This window comes from Anopheles merus, chromosome X (genome assembly GCF_017562075.2).
Source record: "Anopheles merus strain MAF chromosome X, AmerM5.1, whole genome shotgun sequence".
NCBI classification, from domain to species: Eukaryota; Metazoa; Arthropoda; class Insecta; order Diptera; family Culicidae; genus Anopheles; species Anopheles merus.
The window spans coordinates 249,360-258,313 of record NC_054081.1 but is presented as its reverse complement, the minus strand read 5'-3'; the positions used below and the strand labels follow the sequence as shown (position 1 = coordinate 258,313).

General features: G+C 38.3%; 1 long non-coding RNA gene across 1 annotated transcript; it reads left to right on the top strand.

Moving 5' to 3' along the window:
* Positions 1-404: 404 nt before the first annotated feature.
* LOC121595954 lies at positions 405-1,149 on the top strand. The gene is made up of 3 exons (XR_006005223.1): positions 405-550; positions 645-736; positions 804-1,149. It is a non-coding gene; the product is annotated as an uncharacterized LOC121595954 (long non-coding RNA).
* The last annotated feature ends 7,805 nt before the right edge of the window (positions 1,150-8,954 follow it).

The following is an 8,954-nucleotide window of genomic DNA, read 5'->3' as shown; positions in this document are numbered from 1 at the left end:
GTTGCAAAGGAGAAGCGCTTTTGCTTTCGCTAACGTACACCAGATGGCGCTACGGTCGCAGCCAGCACCGAATGACCCAAGCCACATTTTTTCGAATGTCAAAATCAAACCAATCAGCTGATCATATACAGTAGGTGACCGCTAACTGTATGCGTTTTAACTGGAGTGCTTTTTAACTGGAGGTTCGCTAACTGGAGTGATTCTCAGTTAACGAACACTTAAACGTCAAAACATGAAAGATCCGGAATCTCATGAAGGAAAATTTGTGCATTTTTCAAACAAATTTAGGGTCTTTTGTCTACGTTTGCTATTAATTAATGTTATTACACGAATTACTATACTTTATATCAACATAAATGAAAAAAAAAAAGTTTGATATGTTTATTCCAGTCAGCGCCAATCAAAACAATCAATCCATAGAAACGTCACTCCAGTTAGCGAACGTTGTTCGTTAGCTGGAGCTTGTTTACCTTTTAGTTAGCGGTCACCTACTGTATATACAATTTGTGTTAAGATTTCGTACCAGTGCGTGCAATAAAACAAGCAAATTGTGTGTAATTTGAATTGAGTTTCCGTTTGATATTTTCATTAACGATGGTAAGTTGACGCTCATGTTCGAAAAGACAACTTTGAGTTCGTTTCAGATGTTGACGCATTTCGGCGGAGTGGTACGGAGCAAAGGCATGCAAAGGAAAAAAGAGGAGCAAAGGCGACCGTTCAACCAGATATGCTTTTAGTAAGTGTTTCATATGTAATTTTAAAATATATTTGATACACTAATATGTGATCGGATGTAATTGTAGGCTTTCCTCTGGACCATTGATGGAAAGGTTCGTTTGCTAAATCGGATGTATGGAGTGCACGATGTGTGTGCAGTTGCGATGGAGCTCGAAAGCAAATATCAAGCGATTGCTGCAACATTGTCGACAAAAGATACTGTACAGCAGCCTTCTAAGCTGTTAAAAGTCCAGCACAAATCGATGCTACAGCATCGAAAAGAGAAAAAGCTCAGAAACTGTATCATTGCATCGGAAACAAGGTAAGATTATAACGATGACGATGGCGACGACAACGACGAATAAGTGCGTGAATAATCAGTCTAGCAATGGTTTCATCCGCACTTGCTTGAGGATAATGTAAAGGCAATCATTTTTAATGTATTATACAATGTATGTATACAATGTATACATAAAATATATAAACCAATTATGTTCGAAACAGGGACTAACGTTGCAACTAAATGGACAGTGTTTTCAGCTGTTGCATAAAAATATCACAAAAATTGAAAGAAACGGATTATGTATATATCGTTATGATTCGTAGGTATGATATGATTATGTTTGAGGACGTTTTTTAAGAGATAGGATGAATGACTTTACATCATTTGACTGTATCTATTTTTAATTAAATAATATTTTATTCTCTTTTGAGGAAAGGGTTAAAACGCAAGTATTGCAGCACAAGGCATCGTTCGCCGTTTTATCATTCTTGCTATGCGGTATTAGCAGATATGCTTCCATGGCCGTGGTCAAGTTTTGTTTAGTTAAGTTGCGAAATCGCTTTGTCCTAAAGATGTTTGGAGTCGTTATCGAGATGTCCTCGGCCTACTGTTGCCGTCTACATCGCATTACTGTTTGAACAAGTCATGTTGCGCAGTCGCATTACTGTTTTTGTTCTGGCAATCGATACACATAAATAAGCATAAATGTTATTAGGTTTAAAATAAGAATGCTAAGAACACTTTCAAGCAAGTGGTCTTAGTGGATACATCTTGTGGTACTTAATATTGTGTATTTACCTCTTTGACTGATTATCAAATAATCTCGTTATTATCTGTTCAGCACACTCGGGAATGCTTTGCTGGAAAACACGACACCATTACTATTATCTAACGTTCGCTGTCCTCTGTACTTCACTTCCACAAATTTAATTTACATACCTTGGTAGCTTTAAGATAACAAAAAGCATTTGTTATATATTAAACTATTGTGAATGGCAATAGTAATAATCAATTAGCACAATTTCCAGCAATGCAATAGCTCACAGTACTAAAGGAAAACAAAAGTAGAATAGATTCACGTTCTTTTGCATATATACTTTATTAAATTGACCGCACAAACAACAGTTAACAAGAGTATCATTTAAAAAAAGTTTTGGTATAGGGAACAATACGAAGAAGAATAATGTAAAACAAATACAGCCAAATAAGAGTCCACTGCGAGCTAGAAAGGAGAACGATTCATTCCATGGGTAACTTATTGTAAGAGTTGATGTAAAATATTAAATTGTTTTTTTTTTTTGTTTTAGTGATTAAAACCACCAGTGGCTAGATAAAAGATAAATAGAACAATATGTGAATCTACAATAAACGTAGCAAGCTTCCCTTGGTTGTAATGCGCTAATGGGAACTACTATGGAGAAAGTCCAACCTTCAATCTCTCCAGTTTTTTAATCACAACAACATTGCTTCAATTATAATTCTCTTGCGATGAATGTAAGCGTTCCAAACTGTGCCAGCATTTGATTCAATGACAAACTAAGACAATTCTTACCTTACCATGTGGAGTGAAAGGACCTTACTTGTTAAGCTGAAATGAAAAAACTTCCTTTCCAGTTGGTATATACAAAACGTATAAAAAAATACCAATTGAATACTCCAGCCAGCACCACGAGGAGGTCGAAAGGAAATGGCCAGCCATGCTAGAAGAGAAAAATTATTAGTATGTCTATATGAGGTTACGCAAATATCGAAAATCAATGTGTCACTTTCAAAGCATCCAATAAAGGCTGAAAACAATCATCATGGTGCATTTTGCGGAAGTGATACTCCACCAAATACTGGTTCAGATGCGTAATGCGGTTAGTGCCTTTTTTCTTGAGGAAATCTTTAAGCCAACGCCATAGATTTTCGACCTTTTGCGTATGAATAAATTTATTGTCGGGATGAACGAAATTTTTTGAATGGTTAATCATATCGTGATTATACCCAACCTCGGCAAAAGAAACATATCCATCCCAAGTGTCGGTTAGGATTGTTGTGCCCTCATCTACGTTGTTGCATATTAACTGAGTCAACGTATCAGCATTCCGATGTTCAACTCGCTCCAAAAAAATTTCGTTCGTCTCCCGACAAATTCCACCAACCAACCACTCTCCGTCACTCTCTGTACGAGTGAGTCGCCCACGGTTGTACTTACGGGAGGTTATTTTCGTCTCATCGATTTCGACTGTCTTGCCAGGGCCGCCAATTTTTGATGGCGCCAGCATTGCGACAACATCGGAAAGGAGGAGACGTATATTACGGAAATGATCAATTACCGTTATCTTGCTGAGCTGCAGCTGCCTCGCCACTTCTGCCACGCTTGCATTAGTGCTCCACAGATACAGCAAAAGGACCTCCTGCATCAGTGTAAGTCTGGATCCTTCAAAGAAGGATCCAGCACGGACACTGACTTCCGCGTTTTTGCACAAACGTCCTGTGCAAACCCACTTGCAGCGATCCTTTGTCCCCTTGATGTTTGTTCGCAGCCGCATCGGTTGCTCGCACTTCCGACACAGCTGAACAGCCAGCAATAGCTTATGGTCTATAAGCCATTGGACTGCAGCAACGGGCTCATGAAGTTTAAGCACCAGCGATGCAAACGTTTCTGTCGCCCTAAAATTGGTAGAATAAAGTTGAAAAATTATCAAGGCATGTTCGTACATTACTCTTAATGTTCACCCTTTTGTCTTCTGATATGGCGGAAGAACCACAATAAGATGGGGCAGTAAACAGTATTGATAACGCAACCAAATGAATAAAAAAAAGTTGATCCGATATTTTTAAACATGAAAATAATATTAAGTGGAAACACATTGTAACCATTAAACCATAATTAATGTTCTAAGTCTTAAGCCAAACCGTGGGAATGGCGAAAACATTAATCAAACACTATTCTATAACAAATTTTACTAAAGGGTTCACATTTTCTGGCGGTCCTATATGAACTGAATATTAGATATTAGAATCGAGATAAAACCGTAACAGAATCTAGAATGAACAGCGATATAGCGAAAGGCAACGATAAGGGATTGTTTGAAGATTAAAAACGGATAGACCCCTCGGGCCGTTGTTTGAAGACCTCTGGTCTAAATTATCTTAATTCTGCATTTTTAAAATTAAGCGAAAGGGTAAAGCCAACTGCATTGGAGCCCCTAAAAATGAGTTCCCATGATGATGAATGTTTCACATAACTATCAATTATCAATACTCAACAAATGAACAAAGCAAAAATGAGAGCACAAATTATTTGTGCTGAACAACATTTACCACAAAAAAATTCAACCGTGATGAAAATAGTTTAAATTATAGCAAATTAGAAAAAAATAACAGCCTAACAAAGCAACTATTCCTTTACACAAGCAAAAACAAGTTATCTCTCAAATCGATATTTTTGATAAATTAAAAAAAATCAGCCACTTTCTAACGAAAATTGATGAACATTAGTTACATAGATGTTGGTGGATAAAAAACTACACCGACTGCTACACACATTGAGTACTCGGGTACACATATGAGGCTTGAACACAAGCCGGATGCACTAAGCTTTGCAACCGAGCGAGCTGACGGTTGTGCCACGGGGCCGCTCACATGGATTAATTTCGTATGTTTCAAATATTAATTACCAAAACATTTTTCTTTCACTCAGATGCGTATACACATCCTTTCTAGCACATTTGCAGCCCTGGAACCAAATTTTTAACTTTTTATGCAAATTATATGCTACAGAGCCTTCCTCAAAACGCACTGAATCTGATTAAACTCGTCTTGCGGGGATCCACTGTAATACATATTGGGTTAAAAAATCGGAGACAAACCATGCACAAAAACAGAGAAAGAAGTCAAAAATCGCACACATTAATTCAAGGAAGGGGGAGGGACGGAGGGCAGGGGCAGGTGTTGAAAAGAGTCATCCGACAGATGCTGGTGGGGGACACATACTCTCGAGTTCGGATGACTGGAGCAACGTATGCCATGACGTCAAACGGATTACGTCCGTGCTGTACACTACGACTGGGACCATCCGGATAAAATGTTTCGGTCCTACGACAGACCGCGTGCTGGCCAAAAGGACACAACCAAGAGCGAAGCAAAGGGGCGGTTCGCTCGTAACACTAAACATCATCAAACGAAAAATATCGAGACTAGCCCAATACTTCAACGATTGCCCCTTAAAATCGATAGAAAATGTGTGAGGCAAAGGGAAAAAACGAATCCGCCCGAGTGCGGCGGCAGTCAATCTTTGAAAATTTAATTCCAAGAATAAAAAGATTTTTTTTTACCTAAAAGTTACTATAGGAACTGAAACTGAATCAGGCAAGCATGACCACAAACAAAATAATAAAACAATTATTGACTTGACTTTTGCTATGGGGGCACGGCAGATAGAAGGCTTGAACCCAGGACGGACAGGCTATAACATCGTGATAATTTTGATCGGCGTTCTTCTTGTAACGTCCTTTTTTATTTTCCTTAACTTTATTTTGTAGCGATTGGTTTAACCGTAGGCAGATTGAGCTGCTAAAAATGCTACCGCCAACCCCCCCCCCTACCCCCCCTACCCCCCCCCCTTCCCTCCCCGTCCATACATCACCACCACCAAAAACGGGCCTTAGCCACAAAACCCACTGCTTTACACATTCAGCACAATGGCGGTCCCTAGGAACGGCCGTTTGTCTTTCGCTGGGAAAACAATCATTTGCCATAACTGTACTTTACCAGCGGTGCTCAGGTACAACAAACATGTTCCATGAAATATTCCGGTGGCCAAACATCTTTTTGCACACACAACATAATTTATGTAATAAGCAACGTTAAAAATGTAGCAAAAACTAAATTGTTATGCGATAATGTTAAGTTGAAATTCAACTGTTTGCGCTGATGGTGCCGACGGAATGAAAATTTGATGAAAATCGGCATCGCGCTGAACGTGTTAACGCCCGCAATGCCCGATACCTGCCACCGTTTTTTTTTTTTTTTTGTATAAAAAGATTATAACACTTACATCTTTCGATACAACAGAATCACTTGTCCAATTGAACACTGAATAAAAATCTGAATAAAAATCTGAAATTGATGGAAAAATTAGCACAATTTGGAACCGCTCTCTAAATCACTCCACTGCCCAAGAACACTGTCGAGTGTGTTTTGATGTGTGTGTCGAAGAAGCGCGCCAATTTCATATAGGTGTATTGATTATCCATATCGCACACACAGCCCCCATCCTGTGTATGTGGATCGCTACGATTTCAATACAAGCTTTACTAGGAGGTCCCGACAAGCAAAAACACAATGCGCAGACCCCAAGTCGTACAGCACGGACGCACACTATCTAGTGCGATAAAGGCGACAAATATGGTTTTCATGAACATAGCTGCTCGAATGGTGTAAAAACCAACACATTATAATGTGTTTGTGCATTTCAGTAATGCGATTTTACATTTGCATAATAATAACTACAAATCTGCACCAATTGCATGCTGTTTCATACGCTTTAGACTAGTTTAAATTATGTTTTCCTAGCCCAGTTTATTTTCGGCCTGATCACGGTGTTCGAACGACAGTCAAATGGAACAGCGGGATTCAAATGGAACAATGAATGTTTGTTAGACCGTGTTAAAATATAACATATTTATTACTACTCCAAAGTCAAAAACGGATAGTTGATCGAGGTCAGCGTAGCGGCTGACATGTTAAACATTTTACTTAAAGTCGATTAAATGTTCATTTGTTCTAGTAAGTAGTCATGGTTCCAATATTTTGTTGTTCCATTTCGATTTGTCATGCTTTAAACACCGTGATCATGCCGATAGTAAACTAGGCTACGAAAACATCATTATTCAAACTAGTCTAAAGCGTATGAAACAGCATGAAATTGGTGCAGGTATGTAATTATTATTATGCAATTGTAAAATCGTATTACTGAAATGCACAAACCAATATAATGTGTTGGTTTTTAACCATTCGAGCAGCTATGTTCATGAAAACCATATTTGTCGCCTTAATCACATTAGATAGTGTGCATTCCGTGCTGTACGACTTTGGTGCTGCGCATTGTGCTTTTGCTTGTCGGGACCTCCTAGTAAAGATTGATGGAAAATCAATGAATCAAAACACACTCGACAGCGTTCTTGGGCAGTGGAGTGATTTAGAGAGCGATACAAAATGATTTAGAGAGCGCGCAAAATTCAAAAAAGTCTGATTTCTATTCAGATCTCTTTTAGATATTGTTAGATATTTGAAATTGTATTGATCACGGCGTACGTTGAATTGTTAAACTTTGCTATTTTATTCAAAACATAGCAGAAAAATACAATGAAACAGAAGGATTGATGATAATGATATCGGATTGTATTACTAATAAGACAAAAGCATAACATTTTCTGCGGCGAAAAATAAGGGTTCACTTCATACCTTCGTGATATTCTTTACAAAGTTTAGTTGACGTTGCTCTTTGTAGTCAGTTTTGATGAATGAAGAAAGAAAGTTTTATTTTCTTATAATTTGTGTGTTAGCTTGCTTGCGGAATGCACCCTTTTAAGTTTTTTTTTTTTCATTATAAACATCTAACCCATACACTTGCGGCCATGAGAAATATAAACTAATTAAGTACCTGGCATTCATTTTATGTGTGTATATCTGTTTTTTTCTGTTTCTGCACAACAACCACTTCTCCCCACCTAGTTCTTCGACACGTAGTGTAGCGTGTGAAAGTGTTTTTTTTTCTTCAGATTTTTTGGTAATACCTGCTTGCCGATACACTTACTGCAAGTTTGAATTGTTACAATAATGTAAACCAACCGCCCCCCCCCCACTACAATAGTTAGGATTTAATGTTCCGTTAAATTAAGTACGTATGATGCATCTTCTCCTGATTGCCCGATTATTGCGTACATATATACGACCCCGCGGGAATGTGAAGGATTGAGAAGCACAAGAAAAGAGCTTAATTTTAGGACTGGAAATGAAACTTTACTATAGGTATGAAACATTGGGGGCATTTTTTTGCCTATCGTTTGGAGCTTGCATTCTTCCTTGCATAGCTTGTGTATTGACCAATACTACCATAAAAAATCTGATTTTTTTACACTTCCACTGTTCGCCTTTCAAATATTGTATTCTACACATAACATACCCCGGAAGGAGGAAGAAAAAGGAGGAGGAGGAGGTTCAAAAATATTGTTTGAAACGAACCAACCGATAAGAGAACTTATATAGTGTTTTAGGAAAAACGAATTTGAATGTCACGAAAGGTTGAAGACGGGTCACAGCGGGACGCGGGGTACATAAAAAATAAACAATCGAACAAATTATGCACATCAATAATATTACTACTTACATAATTAATACAACTAATAATGCGTTGCCCTTGCTGTTTTAGCTTCCTCTCTCCATTATGTCATTTCAATGTTGCTGATACCGCTGTTTGGCCATTGAAAAAAAAAAACCTCTCAAGGCCTTTCTTTGCTTTGTCGCAAAGGAACTGTGATTTAAGTAAACGTGTTCCATGTAATACCATTACAGTTAACGTTTGTTTAAGTACATACATACGAGCACCCGAGGGTCAGGTTGCAATCGACAAACAACATGATGTATCAAGTAGCACACCGGCAATTGCAGGCTGGGCACTGAGAGGAATGGCAGAAGTCTTTCACTCCATCGGTTTTTGTTTGCACACGAGATGAAGACGATATTGTAAACCGTGTCTTAAAGCGTGTGAGCTACTGCGGGGTAACATTACCGAAACGTAACGAAACTCAAATTACGCGTTTGCACAGAAAATGCCTTTATAGAACATCAACAAAAAATCCCTGTGGACAGGATTGATTTTTGAGTGTTTTTTTCTTCCTCCCTTAATTGTTACTTTTTTGTTTTTGTTTTCGGCTATTTCCCTATTGCGCTTGCAGTGTGTGTG